Genomic DNA, 20,829 nt, shown 5'->3' on the forward strand with positions numbered 1-20,829 from the left:
TCAGCTAATTATGTTGAATTCGGGTAATTTCTCCTGAGATGCATTCTTTGGGAATTGAACGGGTTGGCTGAACACGATTACAAGTTTTTTGTCATTTGTATCATGAATAGAGAGACCAATTTCATTTAAGAAGTCCACTACGAACGAATCATTCTCTTAAGGGAAGATACCTTGTATTACTTTGCCATGATTTGTTACCATCCAACTATAGGATCTGCCCACAATATCCATAAACTATAAAAAGTAATACAACTGTACTCAGACGCAAGGCAAACCAATTTGCTAACAGAAAAAGCCTGAATAAAAATTAATACCTGTATATGTGACTTACCAAAAATGCAAAGGTTTCAAACAAGTTGTGGGGCAATCCAATGTTGTCAAATTCCGGATATCCTAAGTATTTGGGCTTTTGTATCACAAGTTTTTTTTTTTTTGTCCGACATTTATTGCAAATTTCTTCATTTTGGTCTTTAATCTCGACCCTTAAATGCCTCGATGATGTCAGTCCAAGTTATTTCATCTTATGAACACCATATGACAGAGAATTCATTAATAGGTTTTTTTTAGAAGACCATTTAGTCAAATCTTCATATAGCCTCTAAAGTGGGGCGTAGTGTCAGCCCAGATCTAAAATGCGCGTATTGGTTTATGCAGCACACGCAAAATATCCCCATGCATGTCCAGATTAGTCCATGAATAGCGAATACAAGGAAAGAACGCCAGTTTGCACATGCAACAGTTTGCCAGCTATCATACTGTTTCTTCGAATATCCTGGAGGATTTTCAGAGTTGTTTGCGTAGATGAATTGTAACTTTTCTATGGGGCTATTTCTACTGCTTAAGAATTTCAAGTCTGTCACCTCTCAAATGTTACTTAAAAGCCACTATGTGAGTTACCACTGATAGCTGAACTAAATGATGAAAGCACTGAAGTGTAAACATCTAACGTTTATTTTAATTTATTCTGCTCACCATTTGTGAGGATAAATAAAGTGTTATAAAACAAAACTGCCAGTCGCCTGAACTTAGCAATAAAACAAATTAACTCTCTTTATTTACAAAAATCCTCATAATACTTTCTAAGCAAGGCTACAAGCTACAGGTCAGCAACTAAGAACTAGCTCAAATCTTAAGGAAGCTACGTCTTGCGACTCTAATTCCTTCTCGAGCAGCTACTTTTCGCTAAGAGGCAAATGTAGTGGACGTACAGCCAACGTTAAGTCAAACACTCATACGGTTACGAATTCGTTCTTTAATTTTATACTAAACTGCTTGCAATTCAAATCGTTACAATTCTGAGGAATGACCGAGTGTGATAAAGTGAGCCTTATAGGGAACTAGTAACTTAAATTTATTAGTGAATCTCAACTATTGTACCATACAATGTCTAACGAAATGGTTTTCGTCATATCCACGCTTTTGGCGTGACGTTGCTTGACGTTCAAGACAAGGAATACCATTCAATTGCTCAAAAATGCTCCTGAAAAGACTACAAAATGCCCCTCAAAAACAAAAAAAAAAATGTTTCTGAAATAACTACACTGGCTCCAAATCACACGAGATTAGGATTCTAAATGGAGGTGTTCAATCTTCGATGATATGTCTCGCTTAAATCTTTGTACCGTGGATGGTCGAGCATACATGTGGTTACTTTCGGTGAAGAGCTTCAAGAGGTACTTCTGACTCAATGCAACGCAAGTCCTTCACCTTTTATCACAGTGTAAGGTGCCAAATTTTATCATTCTTGGAATGAGGCAGTATTCATAGTGGGTAATCTAGGCGATCAACAACATTTAGATAAGATGGTTAGGCGCATCGTAATTCCTCTTCATATTTGCCATCCAAGGTAGTGCGGTCTAGGAGGACAATGCTTGAATACACACCAGCCATGTGACTGCTCTACAGATAAGATGTCTTGCTTTGCTTGCACAGATTAACATGTCTGTCTCCAGTCGAACATATGTGGAACCACGTGGCAATACGAATCATTTGACATTCACCGCCACCAATAAATGGATCCTTTGGTGTAGGGTACGCTAAAGGATTGAACGAGCATGGTGAGCTCGAAAAATAAAGATAAAGAATGACATACGCAATAGAGACGTACAGAACGTAAGTCCAAAGAGAAACGTAACTTTTTTAAACGTACTGGAAGGTTTTTTTCTGTGCTTTGGATATAAGCATTTGGCAGTCAGTTGTAAGAGCAAGCAATTTTCCTGCAGAAATTGCCTCGGTAAATATCATGAAAGAGTTTTAGTTAATCCCGCGTCAGCTGTTCAGGGTAAAAAAAAAAAATCTGATGTGTACACCACATGACGTCCTTGTACGGAATATTAAATTATACGCATTTTTTCTTGCATTTCATTTAAACTTATTGGATTGAATTAAATCTACTTCGCCGACAGCGCGTAAACCACAATGGATTAAATGCATTCTTTAAAATTCACTCAATATTTGTTTACCATAGCGACATTCTGGCGCTAGATTCACTTAACAGTATCATATTTCGTTCCTATTATAACTCATAATGCACAAAATTTATATCATTTAAAGAATAGAATTATCTAATCGTTGCCACATATTCTATTCAAATACTATAATAAAGCTAGAATGATCTATAATAGAAATTAAGCAAACAAAACAAAAAAGAAACAGTTTTTCACAGACGATTGAGTATTTCTCATTCAATTAATTCAGTTCTCACTTCGCGAGAAGGCAAAAATACATAAAAACTCAAAACATGTATATTAAAAATTACGAAGTAAATTTTAATATTGATAGTTATAAATTTTAATATAGATATTCCAGAAAGGATTAAGCATGATTTAATTGGCAATAATAAATGAAGGCGTTATCTTTGTTGTTGCGAAGCTAAGTTACTCTAGATTGGCAACAAATCCACTAGTCTTCTGTTTCAAATGTAAACAATCAATGGCCGCCGTCAAAAGAAAAGGCTTAGCAGCACTTAAACAACTTTAAAATTGTTGATAATTCTAAAAATATTGCACATAGATTTACTAAAGGCATAAAAACCTTAACCAGAAGATAAAAACAACATAATTCAATCATTTTTAAAGCAAAAAATGTATAATTTAAAAACATATAAGAGTAAAGAAACAGATCACTGAGCCGGGTAAAAGAGTGGATATATATATAAATATATTTATATACGTTTGGTTCGGCCGATTGCAACCAAAATACGAGGTGCACATCTACATGTTATAGCAGTCCTATATACAGAATTTCAACGTTCTGAGGCTACTCGTTTTTGAGTTATGCGAGATACGTACGTACGTACGCACGTACGTACATACGTTCGTACAGACGCCACGAAAAATTCTCTTGGGAATTCATTTTAAAGCAGTTTTTTTTGGGGGGGGGGAGGAAGCGAGTCTTTTATTCTGTCCTTTCGTACAGATATCACGCAAAAACATCGTTAAATTGCATTCGATAGCGGTCAAAATGGATATTTTCTTTGAAATATGCTGCCTGAAACTTTTCGCGATTACAATACTTCCTTTTTACTTCGTACAAGGAAGTAATAAGGAAACCAAGCAGCTCAACCGGGGTAGTGGTTAGAGACGCTGACTACCGTATCGAAGAGCCCGGGTTCGAATCTCGGAGAAGGCATGTATGTTTATAAATACATCGTGTTTGCGTGACATGGGCGCTCTAAATATGCGGCAAGCCGGAAATCCTCTCAAGAGATTGGTGAGGGTAAAGAGGGGTGGGAGACCCTCGGACCCGTCCTCCAGGATGCTCTCCATCAAATTGGGGGAAGAACTGAGGAAAGTCATACTCATACTGTCATCTGTGTAGTGCTCAATGTTCCTGCCAACGACAGGCTCATCCTTGCGCTACTTGCCAGGTGAATTTCGTAGGCTTGTTCCGATGTTACTGTCAGACAGGTGAGATAAGTACAACAACAGGATGCTGAAAATACATACATTCGGAATTACTTTAACAGAACCCGGTGGAGCGGGCAGAATGAGTCATGAGATTTTCAATTTAATCGAGGCGGATAATATAGGGAAAACAGCAAGTATCAGTATCAATCTTGCTTTTTAGACAAGAAGAAAGATGATGAGGACTTTGACGAACGCCGTTTCCTCCAATCCGTGAGGGTTAATATTGAAATTAACAACAAACGTTTTTACAAATTTTTATTAAACATATACAAACATCCATGCCTTCTCCGGAATTCGAACCCGGACTCTTCGGCACGGTAGTCAGCAACGCTAACCACTATACCGGTTGGGCGGCAAAACAGCAAGTGAAGAATTAAAAAGGGTAAGCAGTAACGCGATAGCGATGAAAACCTTGTTTGATTTGGTGTATATAAGGCAGACTTCCTTCTTCGCCTTTCAAATGCACGAAGCGTGTTTAAATGTTAAGCGTTTAGAAGAGCAGCTTTTAAAAAGCGTCGATTGCTTTGGTTTGGTTTATTAGATTACGGCAAAGCACTCGAGGGCTATCTACCTTAAGGGAGGGATGCCTTCGTGGAGGACTTTTTAAGGGAAACTGGCTCCTATACACGTTACACATGGGGAAAACCACGAAAACACCCATGCAGCCAGCCCGTTGAACCTCTAAAAAGCGTCGAATCGTTTTGTGAAAATCATTAGGAATTAAAAAATATGTCTGATAAAGAAGAAAATGAAATGGCTTTACGAATATTTAAAACTCGATTAAAGTGTGATGTTAGAAGACCAATTGAAAGATGTTATAATCTCGAAGGTCAATAAAACTTATGCATCCGTTTACGGATGCATTTAGAGGGGGCCAGTGTTAAATATAAGTTTGTGATTATTTATTTTCAGCTTCCCAATAGATGGCAGTAATGCTTGTAAAAGAAATTGTGACGTCATATGTTCGTCATAAACTGTTCGTCTTTGTTATTCGTGAATAAACGTTGCGTAGAAAAGCTCTCTCTGTTTACTGTTTTCCCTTTGATCCAGTGTGACTTAGATACACCAAGTAATCCTGGAATATTTAGGACTGGCATAAAGGGCTTTCAGCTGCATAGCTAAGACTTTTTTTCGCACGTACACTGCTGCTACTTAAAAAAAAAAAAAAAGGCACAGTGTTATATCTCCCGTTCTACTGGGCCGATTGACAAAACTCAAACTGCGTTTTTAATGTCTCGAAAACGCAACTTAGGATATATATTAAATTTATATATAACACACTATTCTAACATAGATAGTTTGACACAAAATCGGACTTTTTCTGAAATAACATACCAATTTTTTTTCCATATTTCGATTCTACTACTCAAATTATGCCAGAATGCCAAGTTTTGTAAAAATCGTACGCGTAGTTTTTAAAATATTAGCTCTCAAAATTTTAGCTCCTCAATGTTAATTGAATTTGGCAAATATTTATTAATATCTCTTTTTTATTAAACGTTTTTGATTTTTCCTTTCACATTTCGAAATATTTTTCATTCCAAATAAAATTTACCCATTTTTTGTGTTTTATTTTTTAAATTTCTATTTTTAAATAATTTTTATAAATTTTTCGAAAACATTTTTGAATTATAAACCTATAACATTTTTACCATTTTTACCAAATTAAAATTTTGAATTATAACCTATAAAATTTTTACCATCATCTTAAAGAAGTGTATTTCTAAGTATACCTGCAAAAAATTAGACTTTTTTATTAAAAATTTTCTACGATATACACGAATTTACATATTTTCGCGTTTTGAAATTTAGCATCTTTTTTTTGAGCGATAATAACGCCAAATGTGGTTTATGGATTTTTGTTACAATGAATTGCCACAGCTATTTTTAACCTTAAATTCCAAATAAAATTTTACGGAGAATTAATTATATAAAATTTTTTCCCGCAATGATGCGTAATAAATATTTATTAATACTATATGAAAAGCTATTTTTTTAAATTATAGATGATATTCAAATTTTTAACTATTTTTTTTTAATTTCTCTCTTTCTTCCTTTTTTTTAAAAAATATTTATAAGAGTAAATTTTTATCTTCGGCGTTTTATCGTCTGCTACTTTACTTTAACTTCGTTTAAATCGAATTGTCTAAAACTGAGAACTTCCGTTTTATGTTTATTTGAATTTTATGAAAATATTTTATGACATTAACTGCAAAATTTATTTCTAAACAAGCTGTTGCTTATGAAGTGGCTGAAAGAGCGGCTGATATTATCATCTATATTTTTAAAGCACAGTATATTTTTATATAGAAACATAAGGTTTAGAATAATCATTTTTATAAAAGTCAAATATGATATTAACATACAACCCTCTAGAGACCGAATTAATGGAAGTTCAATGGTTATGTAGAAATGATCTGCAGCTACTTATGGCTCGATAAGTCAGCAGGTTCTATGGACAAGTAAGAATAATTATATAAACGACACCCAACATTCTGGATTCAATTACCAACGAGGGTACGATGTTTATTAAATGAATTTAAGAAGTTTTTAAACATAAAAAATCGAATAATTCTTTTATCCTAAAATGTATTTTTCTGCGTAGCGTATTTTTATTATAAGCTTAAAATTCTAATTTAAGAATGTAATTATCAAGAACTGAATTCTAATCATCAGTAATGTAATAAGTAATTATTACGGTTATTAATAAATCCTTCTTATAAAGTAATTGCAGATATTTCAAAAAAACTTTCTGTCTGAATGAAAATATTTTTCTATGCAAATATTTCTAATTTTATATTAATCAACATTGCGAACGATATTATTTATTTACACTTCAATTCTTACCGTCAGCTCTAGTAGAAGTTACAAATCAATTATATTTAATTAACGAATGACCATCTAAGTTTAGAAACAGCGTACCGTAACAGCAATTCAATTATTGGCGTCGTATATTTCATGTTACTCCCGATTGGCAACCTACTTGATTTCAAATGAGTATTCGGGTTTTGCTAGTAACTTCCCTTGGAAATCGCGCTTAAACTAGGTTAGTTGGTTATTTGAACATAGAAAGAACATGGGAGCTATTTGGTTAAGATGCTTTCATAGAGAACCTTTGTAACGAGAACCTAGGAAACTACGAAAACCAACCATGCAAAGCCTGGGTTAGACTTCGCAACAAACAATTAGTATTTAACAATCTTTAAATGCTAGGCAACTGGTAAGGCTCCAATTAAATCTCCAATTTAATATTTTATTTGTAAATATTTAAAATATTGCTGTATTTTTAGATACAAAAAGGAGAATTTAAGTTTTGCTAACTCATTAGTAATTTACCAAGCCGTAGTGCAAATGAATATTCGATTTCTTTTGCAATAATTGTATTCCCTTAATATTCTTGGAATATGAGCTAAAGAAGGAATGTTCTCGGAAGATTAAAGGAGTTTTTAAATCCAGTGAAATTAGGTTTCTCTTACAACCTCAGGATCAAAACGATTCTGCAATTGCCCGAGTAGTTGACTTGTAAATGGCTGTGAATTAAGCAGATGACTTTTAATCTTACCTTATTCAGTCAGAAAACGTATTCCAAATGTTTTGTATTGCATGACAATGCGTCTTTTCTTTGTTCAATAACCAATCGGAGAACCGCTTGTGTTCCCAAAATAAGTATGTGTACTCAATCGTCCTGCATGTTCTTCAAATTTGTCTTCTTGTGATTTTTTTCTTTCCCAAAAACTAAAGTTGCCTCTCAAAGGAACGTTTTTTGACATTGAAGAGACATAAGGAGTATGACATCTACTTTTAGAAGCATGTCAAAAACAGATCTCTACAAGCCTTTTCTTCCATTACATGTTATGCATTCAGACAAAAAATTAATATTTTAACAATTACACACAAAAAATTAATATTTTAACAGACAAAAAATTGCATAAGCGTAAATTCTATAATATATTTTATTACACTCTGATTACTTTATTAACATACAGTGAATATATACTAAGCCTTTTACTTCAGCTTCAGTAATTCGGAATTTTTGACGGAATTGTTGTCGGAACTAGGACTTAGAAGATAACTCAAATTGAATATTTCGATAATCCAATAAATTCAAGGTCGAAGTTTCAATATTTTATTTTCGGAGGGAGGAGAAATTTTTTCAGTTTCGGTCCATTATCCTAAGTACACTGAAGTGACAAAAGTCATGGGATACCTCCTAATATTTTGTCGGTCCTCCTTTTGCCCGGCGAAGTGCAGCAACTCGACGTGGCATGGACTCAACAAGTCGTTGGAAGTCCCCTGCAGGAATATTGAGCCATGCTGCCTCTATAGACGTTTATAATTGTGAAAGTGTTGACGGTGCAGGGTTTTGGGCACGAACTGACCTCTCGATGATGTCCCATGTTCGACGGGATTCATGTCGGGCGATCTAGGTGGCCAGATCATTCGCTGGAATTGTCCAGAATGTTCTTCTAACCAATCGCGAACAATTGTGGCCCGGTGACATGGCGTATTGTCATTCATAAAAATTCCATCGTTGTTTGAGTACGTGAAGTCCATGAATGGTTGTAAGTGATCTCCAAGTAGCTGAAGGTATCCATTTCCAGTCAATGATCGGTTCAGTTGCACCAGAGGACCGAGTCCATGCAATGTAAAAACAGCTTAGACCATTATGGAACCACCACCAGCTTGAACAGTGCCTTGTTGACAACTTGGGTCCATGGCTTCGTGGGGTCTGCGCCATACTCGAACCCTACCATCAGCTCTGACCAACTGAAATCGTGACTCATCTGACCAAGCCACGGTTTTCCATTCGATTAGGGACCAACCGATATGCTCACGAGCCCACGAGAGTCGCTGCAGGCGATGTCGTGCTGTCAGTAAAGGCACTCGAGTTGGTCTTCTGCTGGCATAGCCCAAGGAAGACAAATTTCGCCTCACTGTCCTATCGGACACGTCCCTCGTATGTCCCACATTAATTTCTGCGGTTATTTGACGCAGTGTTGCTTGTCTGTGAACAGTGACAACTCTATGCAGACGTCGCTGGTCTCGGTCGTTAAGTGCAGGTGGTCGGCCACTGCGCTGTCCATGGTGGGATGTTATGCTTGAAATTAGATACTCTCGGCACACTCTTGACACTGTGGATCTCGGAATGTTGAATTCCCTAACGATATCCGAAATGGAATGACCCATGCGTCTAGCTCCAACTACCATTCCGTGTGTTCAAAGTCTATTAATTCTCGTCGTGCGGCCAAATTCACGTCAAAGCCTCTTCACATGAATAACTTGAACACAAATGAAAGCCCTGCCAAAGCACTTCGCATTTATACATTTTCTATGCGATACTACTGCCATCTGTATATCTGCATATTGCTATCCCATGACTTTTGTCACTTCAGTGTATATTTGCTTCTATTCTTTATTTTTTCTATAAAAGTGAAAATCTTACGCAAGGTATATATATAACGCATAGCTTCAGATTAAAATTTAATAATATACAGGGTGGTTATAATTAAAGTTCCACTTTGAAACGGTCATAAATGGAAAACTACTGGATCAAATGTTATCAAACTTGGTAACCGTGTAAAGGAGGTCATGGGAATTTATTTTCCGTGAAAAAATGAAAGTTCGAAACCTCACTACCAGGGAGCAAATAGCGCTGTATGCAATATTGTTAAACGAAATATAGGTCGGAATCTAACTTAACCTTTTGTTAAACGGGTTTAATATGTTGTATACCCTTAAGAAACTTTGAAGCAAGCAAATTACCATTTAAAGGCGTTAAATTCGATAAACGTCGAGTGCGGCATCCGTGTAAGGGAGAAATTCGTCCGTGAAAACCACGAATTAGCGATTAGAAAATGTGAGATCGCAAATCACTCGCACAAGTGCGTACAATCTGGAAATCGTTTTCTTACAGATCGCTAATTTGTAATTTTTGAAGCCTGAATTCGGCCCTAAAACATGAAGATACTGATTCAAAACGCTTTTAATCGATATGGGCCAAAGAAATCCCTCATGTTATCTACGTAGTTCCATTGCATTCTCGTACTGCATTCGATTGCATAGCAGTCATTCCACAGCGTTTGGTGTGGAATGACTGCTATGCAATCGAACCTTTGAAACGTTTGGTGTGGAATGACAGCTAGTTTCATAACTGAACTATTTTTCTCTGAAGATCAGTCAACAGCTGGACCATTGTGACTGCAGTTCGCTTAGAGTCAATGTTAAAATGTTTCGTGATACATGAACTGCAGTAACGTGGCATTTTAGATACTACGATTTTTATGCAGGGCTGGGCCCCACCTCACACGTGTCGCACAGTTACTTAGGCAACATTTCACGAATGAAACGTCTTATAGGCCGACACTTTCCCTCTTCCCAGCAGACCTCAACCTCTGTGACTTTTGGCTATGGGGTTATCTCAAAAGCACTCTTTATGGTGATAATCTAAACAATTTGGCAGAAATGAAAAATGTGATACACCGACATGTCCGTAAAATTCCTCCTGATATGCTGAGAGCTGCGTTTGAGAATGCAGTAACAGAATTTAACTTGCTTTCGGAAAATGCTGGACGCTTTATTGAACATGCTTTGTAACACGTTTCGGAAACGATTAAGCACATTTTAAACCGATGTTTTGATGTCTTATTTCATTTAACAATATTGCATACAGCGCTATTTTTCTACTGGTAGTGAGTTTTTGAACTCTTTTTATTTTTATTTTTATTTTATTTTTTTTTTTTCGCTGAAAATAAATTTCCATAACCTCCTTTACACGATTCCCAAGTTTGATAACATTTGGTCCGGTGTTTTTTTCCTTTTATGACCATTTCAAAGTGGAACTTTAGTTATAACTACCATGTAAATTAAACTTTAAAAGTTTGACAGTTTGGTTTAAGTCCCAGCTTAAAAAAATTATATACAAATATAAATTTTTATATTAATCCTCTTAGAAAGAATGTTTTAAAAAGCTAATTTTTCTTTCCCGTTATAGATTGTATAAAAAAAACATGATCTTTAATGATTTAGATTGTTTCAGCCGATATAAGATTCGGGTCACTCGGTGGTACAATACACACTGCTGGACAGTTTTATTTCTTTGTCATTTAGGAAAAAAAATCTTTTAATTAAAATATTTATCCTTTGGACTTCGCTTTAAACTTTATTTATAGTTAAAATGACTAGAAAACGAAAAGCTTTCTTCAGCTGAAACGCAATTCATGTAATTGATACTTTAAAAAATTGACAAGAATGCAAAATTTATGGAAGTCTAGCAATCGAAAAATCTTAATTTTCTTGTGTGAATACTGAAAATAACTGTAGAAGGAAAGAAGAAAATTAGGGAGAAAAGTAAGCAAAAATTTGCAGGGAAATTTGGCTGTCAAACATACCAAGATGTTTCAAAAAGTTGGACGCTTTTAAATATACTTTGAGGATACTTCAAAGAATTTAGGTGTTGAAAGAGAAAACACTTGGACGTGTACACCAGCAAATGCCATCAATTGAGCTTGTGTTAACAGAAAAGACAAAAACGATATCATTGCAGATTAAAGTGAAGAGAGACTGGTTTTAGACTATATGGTTGTATAAATTTAAATTACGTTATAGAACATCATATCGTATCATAAACGAAGAATCCCATGATTTCTCAGTCGAATTATTTGAAGATTCAGTAGTTTATTCAGTGATGTATGTGGTAGACGTTTTTCTTTTCCTTTTGATGAAACAGCGGCCGAGCGGTAAAGTCGCTGAACACTGGTATTTCGATCAGAAGTTCGAATCATGTGAACGGGCTGGTTGCATGGGCGTTTTCGTTGTTTTCCCCCATGTGTAACGTGTATAGGAACCAGTTTCCCTTAGAAAGTCCTCCACGAAGGCATTCCTCCCGTTAGGCAGATAGCTCTAGTGTGCTTTGTCATAATTAAATAAACCAAAACCTCTTGATGAAACCAGTCTTTCCTTTCATCTCATACCTTCAAAATGCTTAGCCTCTAAAGACTTCTAAATGCTCTGACCAAATACTGATAAAATGGATTGCATTGGATTATTAAGTTACGGCAAAGCAAGGTTATCTGCCTAAAAGGAAGGATGCCTTCGTGAAGAACTTTCTAAGGAAAACCAGCTGGCATACACGTTACACATGAGAAAAATCCACGAAAACGCCCATGCAACCAGCCCTTTTACCGGGATTCGAACCCCGGAGTGAACTACCAGTGTTCAGCGACTTTACGGCTCGGCCGCTTGTGGCCTTTTATGAAATGGAAGGCGATAACTTTATTTAAAATGATTGTCAGAAATACCAAGATTTGTTTCGAAAAGTTGGATGCTTTTTAGTATACTTGCAGAATGCCTAAAGAAAAAGAGCAAGAATGAAGCAGAATGCTTGAAGAAAAAGAGAAGAAAAAATTTATTTTTACGAAAAATTTAGTATTTGTATTTTTTTTTAATTTAAAACTTTTTAATCTTATGATATTTTATTCTTGCTATTTCAAAAATAAAATATTTGACTAAAATATGAATAACATTTTAAGAAACCAAATGTAGGATAAAATTGTGTAAAGCAATGGGCACAATGATAAAACTGTTTAAAGCAGTGCATGCAAGTCATCCTAAGTTAAAATGTCGGTTATACATCTCTCTTATTTATATATATCTTTTCTGAACGGAACATTGAAAGGCGTGTTAACTGTGCTTTACTGTATTTTCTCTGTTAATATATGCAGTTTTCAAACGCACCGTAGTCTGGGTTACAAAGTATTCTTCCGAAAGAAACGCAATTCAAATAAACAAAATCAAATTCTGGAAAATTTATATTAATAAATATATTTAAAATGCTCAGTTCGAATGAATAAATAGAAAATATTAAAATAATTATCTGAAGAGACAATGCAACACTAAAAATTAAAATAAAAGTCTAAAAATTTAAAAATTACCTAAAATAGTAACTATGACTTAAAATATAGTATAAAGAAAACTATTTGAAAAATAAAATAAAATAAACGATGCACCTTTGATTTAAACTACGAGTTCGAATGAGTAAATAGAAATTTTTAAATCAGTTATTCGAAAGAAACCATGCAACTTAAACAATTAAAATGAAATTCGAAAAAGAAAAAAAATGCTTAAAATTAATAACAATTATAATTAAAAGTATAATAAAAAAAGAACATTATTTGAAAAAAGGAACGATTGGGTCTTTTTTTCTTCTCACGCACTATGTAAAAATGGAAATGAAAATAGGTTGCCACATATTAAGAAGTTCGCCAAGTGAACTAGTTTTGGCCCAAACTGAATAAAAAGCGCTAACATAAATTGTTGAATGTCTCCGTAAATTTCGCACCAAATTTTACAAAATTTAATATTTAGGCATAATTTGAGTCGTAGAATCGAAATATGTAAAAAAATTGGTATGTTATGTCAGAAAAAGTCCGATTTCGTGTCAAAATAACTATGTTAGAGTAGAGCTATATATAAAACTAATATATATCCTAAGTCGCGCTTTCGAGACATGAAGAACGCAATTTGAATTTCGTGAATCGGCCCAGTAGAACGGAAAAACTGTCCCCCCCCTTTTTTTTTTCTTTTTTTTTTTGAGCAGTGGTAGTGAAAGTAGCAAGCATACTTCTGACACCAGCTAATCTTTATATTGAAAAATCGTATTCTCATAGGAATATCCTTTCATTATTAAAAAGACAAAATTATTTCAATATAAATAATAATGTATAGTATAATAGTGAGCACAAGTAAACAACAATTTTTAGAGCTAATTTTATTTTAGCATATGAGTTTTCAGGAATCGTACGCTACCACCATTTTCAGCTGCTGAAAGAAAAATATTCAAACAGAAGATAGACCAGTGTTTCCCAATGTGGGGCCCACACCCCACGGAGGGGCAATTCGAAAAGGGGAATTCGTAAATCCAGAGTTTAAGGGGACAAAGGGTGTTAAAATTTCCAAATTTTCTTCAAGTATTCGAAAATTTTCGAAATTTCATTCTTTATTCTGAAAAGTAAAGAAAAATGTAAGTGATGTATACGTAAAAAAGTTTTTTTAATTGCTGTGGATTTTAAATATTTCATGAATAATTTTCGCTGTACACATGGACATTTAAATGCTTTTAAATTTAAATTTCAAATATTCTGATTCATTCTGGGATTCAAATATCTGACACGTTACGTTTTCTAGACGTTTTTCGCACATATCAGCGAACGATCAATGGAATCCTGCTATTCAGTTCACTTTTAAACTTGAGACATGCAAATCTCTTCCGTTAATCGACATTTTGGTCACACGAAAAACATCCAACTTCAGTACTACGGTATACCATAAGCCTTCATCTGTTTGCCTTCCACCACACCTCAAATCATGTCATCCGAGGAAGCAAAAGTTAGCTTTATTTTATTCCTTTGTTTTACGAGCACTTCAAGTTTGCTCCTCCATATTGGCTTTTGATCAAGAGCTAAATTATTTAAAAGCAGTATCTATTGAGAGGGGCTTTTCACTCAACATTATTAACCAAGCAGTTAAAATATTCTCATCTCAACATACCAAAAGGCACACTTTTATTTTATGAGATTATAAGAATTCTGTTGTCTTTCCTTTCTTTCCATCAATTAGCTATGAAATTGCACGTGTTTTACAGAAATTTAACTTTCGGGTCGTTTATTCTCCTATCAATAAAATTCCATACTTAAGGACCCCATTCCGGATATGAATTCCTCAGCTATTTACAGGATACCTTGCCAGTATGGTTTAATTTACATTGGTCAAACTAAGAGAGCGTTAAAATTTCGCGTTAAGGAATATGATGCATATGTGAGGAAAAAGGAAACACAGAAGTCCTCTGTTGCCCAGCACTGTTGGTCTGAAAATCCCATTTTTCTGCAGACAAAATTATTCAAAAACATCTTCCATTGGTGAATTAGATTTTCTAGAAGCGTTTCACATTCAAAAAAATTTTCTGTTCTAGTTAACGACCCTAATGCCAAACCATCTTTACCTTCAGCCTTTAAGGAAATTATATTTTAGTTTTTCTTGTTTCATCAATAAATGGCGTCAGAACTTATGTCCTATTCAGCCATTCTTATCTTATGTTATTTCTTTCATACAAGCAGCTGAAGATGATGGTTCGGTAAAACCAAGGAGGTTAGAATAGAAGGAGTGAGGGTCCGCATTTTCCTCCACTATCGGGGAATGAAACTCTACGGAACAAGCGGCGTCCATGTTTGTAACTTCAAAACATAGCATTACGGCAGTGAAATGTACGTGTTTTTAAGCTGTTCCGTGCATGCATTTTCCAGTAAAAATATGTTAAATTTATAATGAAATGCTTCGCTATTGTTCATTTTTTGTTTTAAAGTTATAAAGCTGATATCCGTAATTTATTAAGTACAGAAAATCATTAAGAAATAGTTCGAAATCTAAATGCACTGCATAACATTAAAGCCTTTAAAAATGATGTTTCTGCATATTTCAAAAATTTGTTTAGGTTTTATTAGCAACCTATGGGGTGTACTTTCCAATTTTTCTTTTAAGAAGTGATACTTCTGATTCATTCGCAATATTATCATAATTTATTAAAGAATCATTTCATATACAAAGGGATAGGAAAGAAAGTTATTTTAGTATGCTTAAATATTTCAGCTTTAAGTTGTAATACACTAAAACAGAAATTCAAGTATTGTATTTATTGGCTATAGCAGTGGTTGTAATAGCTAATTTCAGGAGACTGGTACTTGATGCAAATAGCATTTTATTTTTTTAATCATTTATTGGCATACTTTAAAAATGTAAATAATTCTTAATTTCAATTAAAAAACACGTTGTAACTTGTATCCATTTATCAATTTTTATAGTTATTTTAGGGAAGATTGTTTCTGTGGAAACCTGAGAAAAGTGTTAATTTTGATTAAGCTCCAGTTATCAGGACTGGTGTTCCTCTTTACTTGCTTTGGAAACATGAACTGTCCTGCCTCGGAACAGGGAGCTTACTAAAAATATGTTCAAAAATTGTGAAGTAGGCAATACACACAGGAAGGGTATACGAAACCCTTTATTTTTCTATCTTTACAGAGATTTCCGGACTTCGGAAGACAGAGACCAACCACTTGTGGTCTGAACGTAAGAATATAAAAATATTAACTAAAATTCTAACTAAAATTAACATTGGATTAATATACAAGTGCCTAACTTCAAGATTGGCCGTTAATTAACAAAAAGCCGTATGTAGTACAGAGAGCTGCTAAAACTACGATACGTTTAAAATTATCAAGAGGATTAAACCTCTGGCCTTGAAGGCAACCAGCAACCGAGTAAAACTACTATGACAAGCGGCCTGCTTCTAATAACTCCTTCCTCTCCCTTGATTGGCAAAAAGCCACAACTTAAGTACTTGGCGTTAGCAAGACAAATTTGCATAAATAAGTTAAAAGCTTTTAATTCTGGCCGGAAGTAGAAAATAAGAAGTCATAGTAAAGATTTAAAATAAAATAAACGTTAGTAAAACTTAGGATCCTTACATACTTCCCGCCAGAGTTAATTAGTTTGAAACTGAGGTCTAAAACGACTTTGTTGAAAACTTTTAGCTCTAGTATCTAACGCGAGGCCAATCTTTTACAAACATTTCTCACTAGAAACTAGAAATTAAAAAAGTTGTTTTTACATTATCAACTCCATGGACAAGATTTTTCATCTGTACTGCATCTAAACAGGAGTTTCTTAGTTGAAATCTGGTTCCTTCCAGAGATCTGGAAGGAAAACTAGTTTAATGAAATGTTACACAATTAAATGGCAAGTAACATGAATACTTATATTTCTCTTTTAACATTCTTATTTCATTCATGACGTTATTTAAGTATCTTCCCCTGGAAGGAAAACTAGTTTAATGAAATGTTACACAATTAAATGACAAGTAACATGAATACTTATATTTCTCTTTTAACATTCTTATTTCATTCATGACGTTATTTAATTATCTTCCCGTGCTCTCTGACATGTGTTGTAAAGGAAAACACCAAACACGAGCGTGTCTATGTACAAGTGTTCAACACTACCGCCTGCAATCAAAACACTAACGTGTTAAAATTCAACATAACAAGACCTCAGAACACACCTTATATTCATCTCTTAACCCTGAGGTACTATTCTGAAATGTGGCTAACTCTGAAGTGTAGCGTCAGAGAACCTAACTACATTCATTCAACCTTTAACACATATTCACAATAATTTGCTCTTTTTACAGTCACACGAATAAGTTAAAATTTTTGGCATTAATTTCACTTTTAACATATCACAATATTTCTTAACTTTTAAAATAACAGTTCACATTGTATATAAGGACATATTAACATGCCGTTAATTTTACGCATTTTAAAACATACATTAGTAGTACATTGTTAACTTCTGTTCTTTTCCAAGCAACTGCCAATTCTTCTACATTGAAATAGTACATTTCAAAAGTCTTTCAGACTAAAACTTCTTTCTTGCCAGAATCTTTTATATAAAATTTTATACAATAATTTTTTACAATTTTCTTAAGGTACCTTTCTCAAAGATTATCAATGCTTTTACAATATTCAAGTATTTACACATTCCTATTATACATTAATTTTAGTTTTACTCGCGAGTAATTGAAAAACAATATCAAAATAGGAAACAACACATTTCTCGCCTTTTTGGCGATAAAGGTAGGCCTCACATGAGGTAAATCTTCTTGAATTCTGCCACTTGCAGTAAGAATGAAAAATTAACTTAAGTTTTCAAAGTAACATAAAGTTCTACTTATCTTTAGGATATTCAGACATCCTTTTTTCTGCCCAGGCTTGGAAAGTGGCGAAGACTACAGTCTGGTTGATCTTCCGTCTTGTACGGGTTCGCCCTTCTGTTCCTTCCTCCATGAACTTTCTTTTCCTTCCAGTTCGGTCACCCTTGAAGACCTTCTTTTTAGCCTCTGCCCGTGGTCTCGGCCGTTTGATGGCAGCTGGTCTTGGCGGAACCGGGACAACTCTCTCTCGTTCCTGCTTGGATCGCGTTGCTGGCTGTTCAAATTTTTCTTGTTTCTTTGCCTCTGCAGCTGGTCTTCCTTCATCAATTCGTCGACATTTGCTGCGTAGACTCCTATCCGATGGGTAGATCTTCCGTTTTGGAGCCGTGTTATAGTTGCTGTCATTTCTCCTGGCTCTCTTTGCATTCGTCGTACTTCTCCCTTCTTCATTCTCTGCGTGGTCGTGCCCTCTCTTTTCTGGTCGGTGGAACGGCTTCTTTTTCTTGTTACCTTCAATTTTCCAACGGGGGAACTTTCTTTTCAACTGCTCCTGTCTAGTAATGGCTTGGCCTTGTGATTGTCGTTGTTCCACCTCTGGAGCTTGTGCCTGCCGTGCCGGATCCTGCAAAAGATCTTGAAATATTGGCATTTTATTACGATTATAAAATGGTTTTATCTGGTCAATGTTTGCGGTGCAGATTTCACCATTCCTGGCTTTTAACACCACTACAGCCTGATTTACTTTTTCTATGATATATGGTCCTTCAAATCGTGGATAAAATTTGGCAGCTTTATCTTCTGGTGCTGAAGAAAGTGAATGCTTAATTTTTAACACTTCATCCCCTACTTTATAAGTTACTCCCCGTCGTTTCATATCATATTATAATTTCTGTTTTATTTGTGCTACTTCAGTGTTCTTTTTTGCTTCTTTAATTAATTTTTCTACATCGCCCATTTTAAATTCTGGGGCTCTTTGTTGAACATAAAATAATTTATCTAACGGCGTTATAATCTTTCTGCCTAAAAATAACTCAGCAGGAGTTTTGCCCGTCGTATCATGTTTTGCGGTCCTAAGGGCGAAAGCTAATTCATTGACATAGTTATCCCAGCTTTTATGAAAATTTTTAACATAACTACGGATAATTTTCACTATATTTCTATTGACCCGTTCCGCTATATTTGATTGCGGCCGATACGGGACCATTTTTAAATGACGTATGCCCAGTTTTTGGCACATGTCTTCAAATATATTACTTACAAATTGAGGACCATTATCCGATATCAATTTTAGGAGCGCCCCGTATTTTAAAATATATTTTTTTAAAATAGAATCAGTAACTAATTTCGCGGAAACTCGTTTTAAGGGAACAATTTCGGTCCACTTACTAAGATGATCAACCATAACAAGGAGATAGCGACTTTTATTTAACTGACTTTTTGGGAAAGGGCCCAATAAATCGATGCCAATTATTTCATTTGGAAATTCGGATTTAATGCTATTTAGAAACCCGGCCGGGCGGAAATTAATATAATTAACTGCTTAACATGTTGGGCAGGACTGGACATACGCCCTTCTTAACTTTTGCAGCTCAGGAAAATAAACTGCTTCGCGTACGCGTTGGATGGTTTTTCGAATACCAGCATGAGAAGCTAATCGGCAGTCGTGTAACTCCTGCAGTATATTTAATCTAAAACTAGCTGGTATAACAGGTCGAAATTCGTTGTTGGAATTCGTAGTTTTTGTATAAAATAATAGACCATCTATTAGTTCGTAATGGGCCGCCCTATTTCTTACCGCCACAATATCTTGGTGGCTAAACTTTTCAGGATCCTTTAAATACTCATAAATGTTTTTAAATTTAGGATCCTTACCCAGTTCGGTTATTACAGTTTCTCAATGTATCGTACATGCTGTGAGCATTGCCACCTTTACAGTATTACCTTCTTCATCTATTTTTATTCTGGATAGGGCATCTGCTACGATATTTTCCTTTCCGGGGGTGTGCTTGATTACCAGATTATACTCTTGTAACTTGAGTGCCCATCTTATTAACCTTGGGGATAAGTTTTTCCCTGAGTACAATCTAGTTACCCCCGCATGATCAGAATACCCTGTTACTGGCGCCCTTCCAAAATAGACTCGGAACTTTTGCACTGCTAACAGAACTGCAAGTGCCTCTCTCTCAGTCGCGGAATAATTTCTTTGTGTTTGATTTAAAGTTCTACTAAAAAATGCCACGGGCTGCTGATTTTGCGAAAGTACCGCTCCCACCGCATAATCCGAAGCATCCGCTGAAATTTCTAAATTCTAATCGTTCCCAGGAAATTTCAAAACAGGGGCTTGCATTAATGCTTGCTTTAATTTTCCGAAAGCACTATTGGCTTCGGCCGTCCACGAGAATCTTGCCTTTTTCCTTTTTAGTTTTAACAATGGTTCAGCAATAGCTGCAAAATCTTTTATAAAGGACTTATAATATGAACAAAGTCCTAGAAAAGAAGAGAGCTTCTTCGCCGTATTTGGCGACGGATACTTTTGCACAGCGATTATTTTTGATTCGTCCGTCTCGATTCCTTTCTGAGATATTTTGTAACCTAAATATTTTAATTCAGGGGCTGCAAATTTGCACTTTTCGACATTAACTTTTAGACCGGCCTCATTAATAATGAAAACACCTGTCTTAAATCCTGTACATGTTGGTCCAGATTACCACTAGTAATAATGATATCGTCTAAATAGATAAATGTGGTCTTTCCAAGAACAGGCCTTAGCACAATGTCCATACATCGCTGAAATGTTGCCGGTGCCCCTGAAAGGCCAAACGGCATACGCAAGAATGCATAAGTGCCAGACTTGGTTATAAAAGCAGTCTTAGGCACATCTTCCGGTTTAACCCCTATTTGAAAATAACCAGTCGTTAAGTCTAACGTAGTCATATATTTGGTAGAAGTTACGTTCCTTAGAATTTATTTAATAATAGGTAACGGATATACCGGATATTTAGTCATGGAGTTTAATTTACGATAGTCAATCGCAAAACGCCACCTTTTCGAATGTGTTACCGGATAGTCATTATTTTTCTTACAACCGGGCTAGCATAACTACTTGAGATGGGAGTTATGATCTTTTTACGTAACATATCTCGAATGTGCCACTCTATAATT

This window comes from Stegodyphus dumicola, chromosome X1 (assembly GCF_044657685.1).
Source record: "Stegodyphus dumicola isolate Sdum_Otavi_A_Nest chromosome X1, ASM4465768v1".
Taxonomy (NCBI): Eukaryota; Metazoa; Arthropoda; class Arachnida; order Araneae; family Eresidae; genus Stegodyphus; species Stegodyphus dumicola.